General features: G+C 46.3%; 2 long non-coding RNA genes and 1 pseudogene across 3 annotated transcripts; 1 reads left to right on the top strand and 2 right to left on the bottom strand.

Annotated features, from left to right (window-relative positions):
- Positions 1–776: 776 nt before the first annotated feature.
- Positions 777–11,848, bottom strand: LOC148683623 (uncharacterized). Its single transcript, XR_015946848.1, has 3 exons — positions 11,715–11,848; positions 8,719–8,871; positions 777–1,163 (listed from the first exon to the last, which is right to left on the bottom strand). It is a non-coding gene; the product is annotated as an uncharacterized LOC148683623 (long non-coding RNA).
- On the bottom strand, positions 1,354–3,670 carry LOC118092460 (small ribosomal subunit protein eS28 pseudogene; annotated as a pseudogene). The gene has a single exon (XR_015946846.1). The product of XR_015946846.1 is annotated as a small ribosomal subunit protein eS28 pseudogene (transcript).
- LOC148683624 (uncharacterized) lies at positions 11,781–12,518 on the top strand. The gene is made up of 2 exons (XR_015946847.1): positions 11,781–11,906; positions 12,251–12,518. It is a non-coding gene; the product is annotated as an uncharacterized LOC148683624 (long non-coding RNA).
- The last annotated feature ends 2,896 nt before the right edge of the window (positions 12,519–15,414 follow it).

Below are 15,414 nucleotides of genomic sequence, written 5' to 3' on the forward strand. Positions count from 1 at the left end.
AACATGTATTTTAGGAGAAATTTGCACTAAGGTGTGGATGAATTTTCTTGAGATAAGACTGATTCTTTTGACAATGATTCATTACGTTTGAGAGTTTTTATGTTTTTATATATTACTAGCTCGCCCCGCCACGCGTTGCTGTGGGTTATTTGTGTGATTTTCCCTACCCTGTGCCGATCCATGACATATCCCTGTGATTCCCCCACTCCTCCCCCTCTCTCATCCCTGTGAATCCCCCAACTCTGTCCTGATCCATGACCTATTATGCCCCCTCTTCCCCCCATCCCCGGCTTATCCCTGTGATTTCCCCCCTCTCCTCCCCCTAACCCCCCACTTACCCCTGTGATTTCCCTCCTCTCCTCCGTCCAACCCCCCCCCCCAGGTTATCCCTGTGACCCGTTCATTTTGCACACAATCATTCCCCCAAAGCGCATGTTCTGTAAAATTTTGCCCCATCCCAACCCTGACTCCCCTACCCACATGTGTTATGTGAAATAACATTTATTCTACCCAAAGGCATGGCCCTCTAAAAGGCCCATATTCAGTTGATTCTATGCTGCAGCCTATTCGGCCCCTTTTTAATGCCTTTGCTTTGGACTGGATTTTTGTCTCTTGATGGTTTTGTTTTCATCCCAATCTGTTGCATTTTAAATCTGCTTTTATAGCTTATTCTTGTATTATTTTGGCAGCCGTGTGTAAGATGCCTCAGCTGATGGAAAAGTGGAGTGGAAATATATTAAATAAATGAAAAGACCACAACGATTTGTTTCCTCCCAATAATTGGCAGAAACGCCTCCTTCTTAGCTTCACACGCACAAATCAAAACTTGAAAACATTGCAGAGTTGAGACAAGGGGGTGCAGGAAGGAAAGTAAGGAGAGTCACATTTGGGATTAAAGATTGTTGCCCGATACATTGGGGGCGATTCTTCACCCACCTTGTCCTCTGGAATTTTGCATCGCACAGAGCCTCATTAACTGTGAGAATGAACAAATGTGAAGAATGGCTGTACTTATGAGGGAGAATGTGTTTGAGTCTCCAGGGTTTAGACTTACTTCACTGCCTGCATCTAAGCTCCATTAACACTAAGGAGAGGCTAGCCAGATGAGATGTGCAGCTAGGCAGGCGTGTCATCGTGGGAGGAGATGTGAAATTGGGAGTGAGCTGTAAAAAAACAAAACAAAACCCCCTGAAAGTTAAATCCCCTATTCCTAAAGTGTTTTTACTTTGCAGAATTCTTTGACATTCTTGCCAATGTTGCCCCTACTTTATGAGGTAGGACAACAGCATTCTCTCTCTCTCTCTCTCTCTCTCTCTCTCTCTCTCTCTCTCTCTCTCTCTCTCTCTCGGCAAAGGAAGTTTATTAGAAGGACAGAAGGTAGCTCATCACTCTTTGACCAAGCTTGTACAAACACATCACATGGGAGAGTTTTGACTCAACTTGGCCACAGCTCAGTGCAACTGCCGGGCCTCGCGTTCAGACTCCAACAGCGTGAGCACATCCCCTTCCCCGATTGGGCCTTTCACGTTGCGGATAATCGAACGGCTGGTGTCATCCATGAATTCCACATGGACCTCGGTGCACTGCCCTTGCGAGCCTGTCTGGCCCAGCACTTTGGTGACTTGGGCCAGCTTGATGGGCTGCACGTGGCTCGTGTCCATGGCGGAGGCAGAGGCGGAGGCAGGAGGCAGAAAGGGACAACAGCATTCTCAAGGAGGGCTGCCCCAAGACGTTGTCTTGCTGCATATAAATTTAACCCAATTTAATGCATTGATTTAAAACATTTATATGCTGCTACACGCTATAAAAATCAATGCTAGTTGGAAACAATATACCGTATTTTCCCCTGTATAAGTCTATATTTTTTTTCTAAATTTTTGAAGTTTAAAATAAGGGGTCGTCTTATACACGGATAGTGCACAGTGCCTTTTCTTAATTTTGAGTCCCAAAAATTGTGGTGGTCATCTTATATATGGGGGCATCTTTTACACGGAAAAATACGGTAGATAGAACGGATAAAATACAAGATTCAAAAATTAAGACTAATCGCAAACGGCATATAGCCCAAGAAGGAGCGTAAAATCAAGTAAATAATCATAAAACACAGCTGACAGTCCAAGCAGATCCCAACTCAAGAGAAGGCAGTTGTGAACAAATGGTCATTTAGAGCTTGCTCGACTGGCTGCAATCATCATAGAATTGTAGAGTTGGAAAGGACGCCAGGGGTCATCTAGTCCAACCCCTGCAATGCAGGCATGTAATAATGGGGTGGTACATATTTCAGCTGGAACAAACTTCCACAGGCATGGGGCTACAACTGAAAAGGCCCTGCCCCCCCATGCTCAACAGCTCAGCTGCTCTCACATGAAATGCACCATCAGCCTAAAATGCCCTTGAGATAGTAGCATCATTCAGACACAGAGGGGTGGGGAGTGGTATTGTGACAGCTGCCTCCATCCCCATGTGTGTTCAAGCAAAATCAGTTTAATAAAAAAGCAAAACAAAATAAAAATTACTGATGAAGAGGTGTCTGGCTGGCTATTAGTACACTGTTGTAAAAGAACAGCATTCTACACATTCTCAGAAGTGTTTTCATTATTATTTTACAGCCTGAAGGCCTGTATCCTCTTATTGAAAAGGTAGTCTTGGGGCCAAGCTGCATTTGGCACTGATATTCATGAATGCAATGAATGTGGATTTTTAAAAAGGCCCCAGGTGCTGAGAATGCCAAGCTTGTAAGTTCGATCCCCATACAGGACAGCTGCATATTCCTGCATTGCAGGGGGTTGGACTAGATGACCCTCAGGGTCCCTTCCAATTCTATCATTCTATGACTTTGAGGCAGCTCAAAAGGGGTCCCAAGTATAGAATGGGTGAGTGTGCAGAGCAAGAAATGCTCACTCTAATTTGAATTATCCAGTTGTCTAGTGGTTGGTTTTTCGAAAGCAGTTGAAATGGCCCTGTAGGGATTGCATGCATTTCACGAGATTGTTCTTTAAAGGTCAGCAGAAACGACATTGGAAGGAACCACCGGCAGTATATTTATAAAGGTTGTATCATCAGCTGCAGTGAGAGGGCCTGGCAGGGCGGGGCAGGTGTCTGTTGCACAAGCAATCTGTTCCCATGCGAAAGGTCCTTGACCACTGTGTTTCCTTGACTCATCCAAAGGCAGAGGTGTAAATATCAGGGCTGTCTCGATAGTAGGGCAAGTTCGGATGCCGACGACGGGTGCCATTTATCAGAGCCAGGAAAAGGGGAAGGTGCGTCAACCTTTGCAATGGCACAGCTTGCGGGCATTTGTCTGATTCAGGAGACGGAGCAGGGGGTGTCCTTCATTTTCTCCTGATCTGCTTCTCCCATGCCAAGGATACATCCAAAGGCCACCGTAGCCCATGTGGGGCTCTCCATAGATGACTGAACTCCAACTTGCATCAGCCAAGGCAGTTTTAGTCCAACAGGTCCAGTATACCTGAAGGAGCGTCTCCACCCCCATCATTCTGCCTATGCCTATGAGGTCCAGCGCTGAGGGCCTCCTGGCGAGAAGCCCTTGCTGCGAGAACCAGGAACCAGGCAGAGGGTCTTCTCGGTAGTGGCACCCGCCCTGTGGAACGCCCTCCTAAGGTAAAGGTAAAGGGACCCCTGACCATTAGGTCCAGTCGTGACCGACTCTGGGGTTGTGGCGCCAATCTTGCGTTATTGGCCAAGGGAGCCGGCATACAGCTTCCAGGTCATGACAAAGCCGCTTCTGGCAAACCAGAGCAGCACACGGAAACACCGTTTACCTTCCCGCTGTAGCGGTACCTATTTATCTACTTGCACTTTGACGTGCTTTCGAACTGCTAGGTGGGCAGGAGCTGGGACCAAACAACGGGAGCTCACCCCGTCACTGGGATTTGAACCGCCAACCTTCTGATCAGCAGGCCACCTTCTGATCAGCAGGCCACAGTGCCACCTACGTCCCGGAATGCCCTCCTAACAGATGTCAAAGAGAAAAACAACTACCAGACTTTTAGAAGACATCTGAAGGCAGCCCTGTTTAGAAGCCGCACAGAGTGGCTGGGTTTCCCCAGATGGTCGGGGTATAAATAAATCATCATCATCATCATCATCATCATCATCATCATCATCATCATCATTACAGCTGGAGGAAATAACTCAGGTGACCTCTGTCCTAAGGACTATGGCTCTGAAATGGCTTGCTTGTTGGAAGAGGTGCCATTGTCCTGCCCAAGCTGGGCAATGGAGAGGATTCATTAGCTGTGATTCCTGCGTTGGAGGGGGTGGGTTAAAGAATACAGCCATCCAGACTCTGTTTAAAAACTACCACCTTCCAAGGTAGTCCTTTCCACTCTTACTGTCAGAAAGTTCTTCCAAATGTTTAGCTGTCGTATAATTTGAAGCCTTCAAAGATGGAGCAAGCAAAAAACAAGCTTGCTCCATCTTCTGTGTAATGGCCCTTCAGATATTTGACAATGACTATCACATCACCTCTCAGTTTTCTCTTCTCCAAGCTATGCGTAACCAGCCCTCTCAACTGTACCTCGTAAGGCTGAGTTTCTAGAACTTTTATCATCTTTGTCACCCTGTTGAGCCTATATTTTCAACTGTCTCTAACTTCTTATTAGAAGGCAATTGTGTTTTATTCTGTCGCAAACCCAAATAACAAATACCCTCTTATGGGGACGAACCCATAGCTGCCAAGTACCCCGTATTCCCCGGGAAACCCCCCGTTTTTCCTTACCATTTCCCGGCGGTCTCCCGTTTGAGCTCCTCTCCCGTAAATCTCCCTTAAATCCGCTCCTGCCGGCAGCCATTTTTCTGGTGACAGTTTGCTCATCTATGGGCACCAGAAAATGGCCACCGCTGGTGCCGGAAATAGCTTCTACGCATGCCCGGCGGCCATATTAGGGGGGGCCACATGGCGGTGGTCATCTTGGAGGTGGCTGCTCCTGCTGGCAGCCATTTTTCTGGTGCCGGTTTGCCCATCTATGGGCACCAGAAAATGGCCGCCGCTGGCACCGGAAATAGCTTCTACGCATGCTCGACGGCCATCTTAGGGGTGGCCACATGGCGGTGGCCATCTTGTAGGTGGCCACATGGCCACCTCTAAGATGGCCGCCACCATGTGGCCACCCCCAAGATGGCCACCGGACAACGTCCGGTGCAACTTCTGGTGTCGCGCTGCTGCTGATCCCATATTTTTCTGCGGGATACTTGGCAGGTAAGTGAACAGCAACAGAGTAAACTGCTGCACATGCAATAGCTGCCACAGGCAGGCATGTGCCCATGTTACTGTCACTATAAGCTCAGACCAATATACTTTTCTACCCAAGGTAGAACAGCAAATACCTCACTTCTCCCTCCACTGGGGACATTATTTTGGCACCTGAGGCTAGGGATAAGGGAGAAATTCAATTGAATTGAAGAACAACCAATTCACACTCCTGAAAAATCTGTGAATCAAAACACAGCCATCCTTCAAAAATTCACTTCTCCAGGTTTTCCAGTGCAGCTCTCCAGCCATATTCTATGTGCAGAAATTCATATATTAGGATAAAGTGTGCATAACAATGCAGGTATGAGTGGAAAAAAACAGACAAATGCATTATGTGAGGAGAAATAGCTCTGTGAAAAAGTTCATGTTAGCTGAAACTTGCTCTGAAGCGTCGAAGAATTTCCATGCAGACTTTTGAAATAATAATCACTGCATGCCAATGTCGAAATGTGGAGAACTGAATTTAAGATTGAAAAAAAATGAAAAAATGGAAAGAAACCAAAAGCCAACATATTTGAGATTGAATCCCGACAAGACAGAAGTACTGTTTGTGGGGGACAGGAGGCGGGCAGGTGTGGAGGACTCCCTGGTCCTGAATGGGGTAACTGTGCCCCTGAAGGACCAGGTGCGTAGCCTGGGAGTCATTTTGGACTCACAGCTGTCCATGGAGGCGCAGGTCAATTCTGTGTCCAGGGCAGCTGTCTATCAGCTCCATCTGGTACGCAGGCTGAGACCCTACCTGCCCGCGGACTGTCTTGCCAGAGTGGTGCATGCTCTAGTTATCTCTCGCTTGGACTACTGCAATGCACTCTATGTGGGGCTACCTTTGAAGGTGACCCAGAAACTACAACTAACCCAGAATGCGGCAGCTAGACTGGTGATTGGGAACGGTCACCGAGACCACATAACACCGGTCCTGAAAGACCTGCATTGGCTCCCAGTACGTTTCCGAGCACAATTCAAAGTGTTGGTGCTGACCTTTAAAGCCCTAAACGGTCTCGGTCCAGTATACCTGAAGGAGCGTCTCCACCCCCATCGTTCTGCCTGGACACTGAGGTCCAGCGCTGAGGGCCTTCTGGTGCTTCCCTCACTACGAGAAGCCAAGTTGCAGGGAACCAGGCACAGGGCCTTCTCAGTAGTGGCACCCACCCTGTGGAATGCCCTCCCACCAGAGGTCAAAGAGAACAACAATTACCAGACCTTTAGAAGGCATCTCAAGGCAGCCCTGTTCAGGGAAGTTTTTAATGTTTGATGGATTTCTGTATTTTAATATTTTGTTGGAAGCCGCCCAGAGTGGCTGGGGGTATAAATAAATAAATAAATAAATAAATAAATAAATAAATAATTTGCCCATCCCTACCTGCGGCAGAAAATCCTAAAATCCATCACTCCCAAATGCTTGTGAGTAAAAATACAAGAATAATGAATCAAACAACTAAGAAAATTGCTGTCCTGTTCAAGGCACTGAAAATGAGCTGCCAGAGGTGGTCGCATCATTCTGCCAAATGCTAGGACTGGTCCTGGGTCCAGATTGGCAGACAGCCATGAATAAATCTCCAGCCATCTCAGGATGAAAGCCTAGAAACTGAAAAGCCTACCCACAGAACATGAAGTAGAGCACAATTGCTTCATTTGACCCCCATGTATGAGTCTATACATTCAGTAGGGGAATCATAGACTGATAAGAATCTAGAATAGCCAAAGTCCCCTGGGAAGTGGAGGCACTTTTGACACATCTGTCTCTGGTAGCAAACAGCCATGCTATCCTGTGCATGTTGACTCATTAGGGAGTCTTACAGTGTCCAAAGGGACTTACTTCCTCAGGGGCGTAGCCAGGATCAAAACTAGGGGGGGGGCCATGGTCATTCAGGGGCGGGGCCAAGGCACGGGAGGGGAGGAGCCACGAAGTGGGAATGTGGGCGGGGCTACAGGGCCAGCGGGCTCGATGACATCGTGTTTGGCTGGAGAGGACGGGAGGGTCGGGCAGGCGAAGGCGAGGCAAGGCCGCAGCCACGACGGCTCCGAGGCGTTGCTGCATATCAGCATAATATTTCAACCATGTCGTGGGTTCAAGCCCCACCTTAGGAAAAAATTCCTGCATTGCAGGGGTTTGGACTAGATGACCCTTGTGGTCCCTTCCGACTGCAATTCTATGATTCTATTGATATATTACCATAGCACATGCATCATTCTGCTTTCTTGAATTGTCCTACTCCTAGGCATAGCAGCCAACTCCTAGAGGCCTATGTGCCCCCCCCAAATTATTGGTAAATACCGTATTTGAAAGAGTCATCCCCCCATGTTGATGGGCTTTCTATGTGGGGCTTATCTGCCCCCCCCGTATTTTATTAAGGATGGAAGAGGGAGGGAAGGAAGGAAGAAATAGAGAGAGGGATAACTCATATTTGTGGATGCCTCTGGGTGACGCTGTGATGCTGGAACTCTGCAGCAAGAGGAAGATACCGGTACGCATGTACAGGAGCCTTGTAAGCAGCTTTCTCTCTGCTTGATTTACAGCAGGCACGTCCAACAGGTAGATTGTGATCTACCAGTAGATCACTGGATGTCTGTGGTAGATCACTGGTAGGTCACTGGCACCCCTAAAAAAAGCTCACCCAAAATTTTCCTCCTCCCTAAAAAAAGTTGAACTATGACCTGAAGCCCTAAACAAAAATGGGCCTCCCTCCCTCCTAAAAGAAGCTCAACAAGTTTGACCTAAACCCAAAAAAACAGGGCTTCCCTTCCTTAAAAAAACTCAACAGCTTTGACCTGAACCCCCCAAAAGGGGGTAGATCACTCCCAGTTTTAAACTCTGTGCGTAGATCAGTCTCTTGGGAGGTGGCCACCCCTGATTTACAGTATACAGATGCAGGAGGAGGGGCAGACTGGAACACCACTGCTTTTTATAAACATCACTGTGTCTGTCAAAGCTACAGCCCCCCTTTCTTATTCACTTCCTTTTAGCCTTAGTCAAATTGAATCCTCTGCACCCTCATTAAATCGCCAATAAAACTCTTAATGTGATTCCTGAATGCTCATTAACAACTCCCACTGAAGAACAATAGGGTGAAATGGTCAGCTATCGAATCTTGCCTGGGGATATCTGCTCCATTGTCTTAACTGCTTAACTACTGGTAGCCACTTTGCTTTATTTATTTGATGTGTTTTTGTTACAGCTGTGTCCCCCCCCCCCCAGCAAGCGGAGACTTAGCTGCTCTTGCTAAAGCAAAGCCCTTTCCACTTCAGTTTTTGGAGGGGAAAAGTGCTAGTTATGGTCTGTAAAATACATTAATTTTTTGCTTCTAGGGGGGGCAGCTGCCCCCTCCTGCCCCCCTGCCTACGCCCATGTACTTCCTAGTCAGTGCGTTTAGGATTGCAGCCCCAAAGTGTCAACATGGGGGAGGGGGAGATTGGTTGCAGTTCTTTGGCAGATCAATATTTACCTGGGTCTTTTAGAGGAGAAGCACAGTTATTATTCTGCTTCCATTGCTGCCTCTATTTATCTCGCTTCTTGGTTTGTGATTTTCGGATCTCATCGTGGCTGTTTTATTTCCCCCTTCGTAAGCCTCGAGGATCACGGAGGTCAGAAGGGTTGGCTATAAAAAGAAGTGAAGCAAACAGATAAATAAATAAAAGATGGCGATTGTGGCCATCCATCTAGCTTAGTGGTGGTCAACTTATATATTCTGTTTCCAGACAGCAGTATGGGGGTTGGTGGGCTGGGAGTGTAGTTTTGCAGCTTAGAGGAAGAACAAATGCTTTACATGCAGAAAGTCCCATGTGCATTTGTTGGTATTTTCTGATAGCTATTTCCTGGGATTTCCTGGGAAAGTTTCGTGTCTGTAATCTTGAGTATTTGCTGCTAGAGGGCATAGACAGTCTGACTTGGTATAAAGGAGTTTCCTGTACTTCTACTGGACTTTTGACCCACATCCTTGAGGCCGATAGGAAGGTGTCATTGTGGGCCACCAGGCCTACAGAGACAATAACTTCGGACGTGACTGACTGTGTCCACACAACCTGGCCGGGCAGTACAAGGAACTGCTAAAGACCTTCACTTATGGAATGAGAGGACCATGAATGGAGGAGAGAGGTTCACTAGGCTTTGCTAAATCATCTTTGCTCCATGTCTCATTTTATCTTTCCTCTTGCAAAAAAATAAATAAATCCTTGAGTAAGCAAGTCAAAGCCTGACACTGGAGTTAGCTAAAAATACCAGCCCACAAATCCTCTCCTAGTCTTGCACTGGAAGAGCTGCCTGGGAAAGTAGGTCAGGATGAATCACCCTCAAGTTCCCTCTGCTTCACCCTGCTTCAACCTCTTTGTGTCTACTTGAAAGCTGCTTTCAAATGAAATGCCATCCCACAGCTTTCTCCTTGTCTTAGTTGGTGGTGGCAGGATGAAACCACCACAGAATGGCTCCCTCATCATCATCAGTCAATGAGCTTTGGGAGGCAAATCCATAAGGTAGTTTGATTCCTAGGGGTGACAGGTCTCAAAAAGGGTAAAAGAGAGTTCTCCTAACACAGGGGTGGGAGATCTGAGGCCCAGGGGTCAAATGCTCTCAGGACTCTCCCAAGGCCATGCCTCCTTCCCAGGCCACACTTCTCAATGGCTATTCTCCATACCCTCCTCAAGGGCAGTGTGGAGTAGTGGATAGAGTGTCAGACAATGACCTGGGAGACCAGAGTTGAAATCCACACTTGGCCATGAAGCTCACTGGGAGTTCTTGGGCCACTCACTGTCTCTTAGCCTAACCTACCTCACAGGGCCCAAGGGGAACGGGAACAGCGGCGTAGCTAACCGCTTGGGTGCCTGCAGCTGGGGGGCATTGCAAGCCCCGATGAGGGCGGGGCGAGCCAAGGTAGGGTGCGCTGCGTGGAGCCTCCCCCTCAGCTGTAGGGCAGCTGAGGGGGTGGGCAGACAGAAGCCCCGCGCTGCTCGAAAAAGCAGTGCAGAGCTTGCAGGCAGTCCACCCGCTGCCCCTCCCTCAGGAGAGACGCTGCAGGCCCACGGTGTGATGCCCAGTGCCCCCCGCCTCACCTAGCTACACCTCCGCCATCATAGAATCACAGAATTGGAAGAGACCACAAGGGCCATCCAGTCCAACCCCCTGCCAAGCAGGAAACACCACCAAAGCATTCTTGGCATATGCCTGTCAAGCCTCTGCTTTAAGACCTCCAAAGAAGGAGACTCCACCACACTCCTTGGTAGCAAATTCCACTGCCGAACAGCTCTTACTGTCAGGAAGTTCTTCCTAATGTTTAGGTGGAATCTTCTTTTCTCGTAGTTTGAATCCATTGCTCCGTGTCTGCTTCTCTGGAGCAGCAGAAAACAACCTTTCTCCCTCCTCTATATGACATCCTTTTATATATTTGAACATGGCTATCATATCACCCCTTAACCTTCTCTTCTCCAGGCTAAACATACCCAGCTCCCTAAGCCGTTCCTCATAAGACATCGTTTCTAGGCCTTTGACCATTTTGGTTGCCCTCTTCTGGACACATTCCAGCTTGTCAGTATCCTTCTTCAACTGTGGTGTCCAGAACTGGACACAGTACTCCAGGTGAGGTCTGACCAGAGCAGAATACAGTGTCCAGAAGGTCATTTTGAAGTGTGATCCTGTCCTCTGGGGTATTAGCCACCTCTCCCAATTTGGTGCCATTGCAAAATGGGGAGAAGCGTGGAAGTAATCCTGTATTCCAACCTGTGCACTCACCCAAGTAGTGAGAACATTTGGCTGGTTTGCTTTAGATAAATTTAAAAAAGCTCTCCAGCATCCTTAGCCTGTGTGTCCCTCTTCTTGGATCGGCGTAGAGTGGTACCTCTACTTACGAATTTAATGCGTTCTGAACGCACATTCGTAACTCGAAAAAAATTGTAAGTCGAATCCCATAGGAATGCATTGGGAGAAAAAATTCGTAAGTAGAAGCAACCCTATCTAAAAATTCATAAGTAGAAAAAATCCTATCTAAACCGCATCCAAGATGGCGGGCGGAGCTGCATTCGTAAGTAGAGACATTTGTAAGTAGAGTTATTTGTAAGTAGATGTACCACTGTATATCATTTCCAGTTCCATCTTTCTCCCTCTTTCTGCCCATTCCACAGTTGTGCTTCCGTTACTTGCAGAAGTGATATTGGTTGCTACGTCTCCCTCAAGACTCCTACTCCCAGGATGTTTATCCCCTTTGCCCTATGGGTGGGCCAGTACTGGAGTGACTTTACTTTCCCCTACAGCATTTGGAAGCCTCATAAGCTCTTTCTCCTTCATTTAACACTGAGAATCGTAATCCCAAACCATGCAGAACAAAACAGTCTCTCCCTCCCTCCCGCCATTCTCTAGCTGCCTCCAGAATTTCAACGTCTAACTTGCCCCGTTTTCACTTTTGCTATTCAAACAGAAAAACAACTGAACAAACCGCCCTCCGATTCCACTCACCACATCACGGTTTCTCCTTTCCCCCCGGCAGTTCAGTAAGCCATGTTTTGTGTATCTGGCCCCCTCTCTTTTTCTTTTTCTGCTATTGATCCACACAAAGCTTTGGGTTTTTAATCATCAGAAAAGCCTGAAGGGAAAATGCGAGTGGAATATGAGCAGGTGCAGAAGGGAGAACTGCGTACTTGGCGAAAGGTGTGTGCATGTCTGCCCATTTCGGGGAAAGAAAAGAGGGGAGGGTGGGTAGGTGGGTGGGTGGATCTGACTAACAGGAAAGGGTGCAAGAGAGAAGAAGCTGGGATGGCAGAGACAAAAAGGTGGAGAGGAATTTATTCCCGTGGCTAGTGTGCAAATGGAGAAAAGAGTAATTTGTCAGGCATTAAGAACTGCAAGGGTGTGTGTGTGTTGCATTGTTACTTCTCAGGACAGAGCAGGGCTGCTCACTCTCTACCTTAGAACAAATCTATACCACCAGGTGCCATAGAAAAGCACTTGACATATCAAGAGATCCAACACACCCTGGTCACCATTTCTTTCAGCTCCTGCCATCGGGACGGAGATATAGAACTATGCAGGCAAGAACGAGCCGTCTCAAGAACAGTTTCTTCTCTAGAGCAATTTTGGCCTTAAATGGAAAGCCTGGACTTTGAAGTCATCTTATTTTACTTGTTATTTGTATTATATTTACTGTTTTTAACTAGGTTTTGTAATTTTGGATTAGGTGGAATGCTTTATCTGAGTGGATGTAGCAACCGAGTAATTTCGTTGTTCCCGCAAGGGGACAATGACAATAAAGATATCTATCTATCTACAAGGGTGAGCAACCTCTGTCCCATGGGCTGAATGGGGCCCTCCAGACTGCTGGATCCATTTCTTGGGAGTCCTCCCCAGGCCACAACTATTTCCGATGACACATCCTTCACTGGCTTTCCTCTGCTGCCGCCTGAAGTGTGCTTCACTGTGCTCTTCCATGGTGATAATGCCTCTTGCTTGCCTGGATATTGGCATGTGGCCCTCAGAAGGTTCTCCAAGAGGGAATGTGGCCCTCAAACAGAAAAAAGGTTCCCAACCTCTCTATTATCATATACAAACACATATACATATCTCCCTTTAGCCACAGTAAGAATTTGAACATGTACTTCCTTGGCTTAGGCCCAACGCTCTACTTAGCCTGCTACACTCTGAATGTTCAAACTCTTTATCAGAAGGGAACTCTTTTCATATTACATTTATTTGTTAAGGAAGGAACCACTGGCAGAAGCAAATGAAGTCGTTTTCTACCAAGACCATTTGCTGACGGACAGCAGTTCTTGGGCGTCTCAGTTACAGGAGTCTCACTTAACATGAGATCATTTAAAGTAGAAACGCCAAGTATTGAACCAAAGATCTTCTGCATGCAAAAAACGAATTATGTCTAGGGATGGAGGAGGAACGTGATTCAGTATGCATTTAAAGTAAAATGTATCCATTTTGTACTTTCTGAAACAATACCTTTGAAATTTGCACTTACCTGAATTTTGCAATGCAGTTCTTCAAGCAGCCAGTGTGCATATAATATATGCGCATGTAAAAAATGTGAATGGCGAAAATAAGATACAAAAATGCATTATATTGGGGGTGGGGGGTTGCTTTCAGAAATGTGTACATTAGCCAAACCTGCATATTTAAATCTGTTTCTTAGGAGAAATTTGCACTAAAATGCTGATGGATTTTTATGAGAATATTTTTGAGAAACAAACAAAACTCAGATTACTGCGAAATGTGTAGAACTGCATTTTAGATTGACAAAACGAGAAACTGGGAGAACCGAAATGGACAGACCCTTCCCTCTCTACTTATGGTCTCTTCCCTCAACATTTGTTAGGGAGCCCAGTTTCAGACATTCCAACTAGCGATGGATGGATCACCCTCCTTTCAGGTGAAAAAGAATAAAGTCAAGGGACTAAATAAACAGCATGTATTTCAATAACATAGATATGAAAAGCTTTAAGAACTTTACGATCATTGAGTCCATTGCCTGTGGCCAGCAGACTATACAGTAATAACCAGAGAAATCTTATTTGGCTTTGTGACACTGAAAAGCAGGCACCAGGTGCTGTTGAATGCTAGTTCAACTTAGAGAAGACCCATTGAAGTTAATGGGCATAACTAACTAAGGTTCATTTGATTTAATTGGGTCTCCTCTGAGTAGAACAGCCCACTGTGTATAAATATCACATTGCAGTGGGGGGGGGGGGGAAATGACCTCGATGTGTTTTAAGCTGCTAATAGACATAGCCCTAGAGCAGGCACCCCCAAACTGCGGCCCTCCAGATGTTTTGGCCTACCACTCCCATGATCCCTAGCTAACAGGACCAGTGGTTGGGGAAGATGGGAATTGTAGTCAAAAACATCTGGAGGGCCAAAGTTTGGGGATGCCTGCCCTAGAGTATTATTCAGTGGCATTTAATTGGAAAAGAACATCTCCTTGTGTATTGTCCGACACACACAAATTTATCTCATGTATCATTTTCTTTTAAAAAAGAATGCCCCTTTTAAATCTTTCATATCTATTTTCTAGAACTACATGAGATTTCTTTAGTGCATTGACATTACTTATTCTTTTGCATCTGTTCATTGGCCAGGGAATATATTCTCTATGCTTGGTTTTTGACTCAGTTTATCTTCAGCCCATATCAGTTTTGCAGAGGTCCCTTCATAAATCTATTCCATCCCATTGCAGTACTCATCTGTGGATTTTGAATGCAGAGCTCATTCCCAAACACATATTTAAATACGTATGTTATCTCAAGGCATGCATTTTGAATGCACACGGTATGTTCTTCGAGCCCATAATTGTATCGCAAAAATTCAGAGAAGTGTCAAATCTGGCTGATAATTACGTTCCACTCTGCACATTAGTCCAGGAAGGCTGGAGCAAGACAGCACCCGCTGGAATTAGCAGGAATATAATTCCTCCATCATCCCTCGCTCCAACTGCCCTCTATAGAACACTGGAACCCTACTTTCTGATTTGTGTCCATGGGAAGTACTGTTTCCATGCCAAAAAAGGGCCACTCTCTTATTAAAATTCTATTAGCATTGCCTTTCCTCAGGGTCCAGGAGCCTTCTCAGAATCCCTAGAAGGCACATATGCAAGTGAGCAGAGCGCATGAACGCTAAGGCACCGACCGGCACATGTTTGGCTACCTCACACACTGTTATATTTTTAAAACCCATTAACATTGCACTTTTCATCCATTAACATCCACACAGACATTTTAAAAAATGGGCCTCCCTAATTAAAACACACACTAGAGCCACCCCAGTAAAACATTAAGATATATACATCCATTATTAAAATATGCAATAAAACAATCCCATTAATGCAACACAGTAATTAAAACAGGAGGCTTAGATTGAGGGATCAAGGGTCTGTCTGTGTAAACAGGTGTGTCTTCAATAGTTGGTAGAATGCAGGAGATTCTGGAGGGCATTTTCAAGGTCCCATGCTCAGTATATATACAATGTCACAGACCAAGCAGGCTTAGTGCCCCACATGAACAACAAATGCTTCCTAGAGTGAGCACTAGAAATCTTAGTCCCGGCCCTATCAATTGGCAGAAGGAGGCAGCTGCCTCAGGCAGCTAATTTTGGGTATCCAGAAAGGGATACAGGTTGAGTTTCGAAATGTATTCTTATTGCATTTCCCTCCGTCAGCAGC

This window comes from Zootoca vivipara, chromosome 13 (assembly GCF_965207765.1).
Source record: "Zootoca vivipara chromosome 13, rZooViv2.hap1.1, whole genome shotgun sequence".
In the NCBI taxonomy this organism is placed as follows: Eukaryota; Metazoa; Chordata; class Lepidosauria; order Squamata; family Lacertidae; genus Zootoca; species Zootoca vivipara.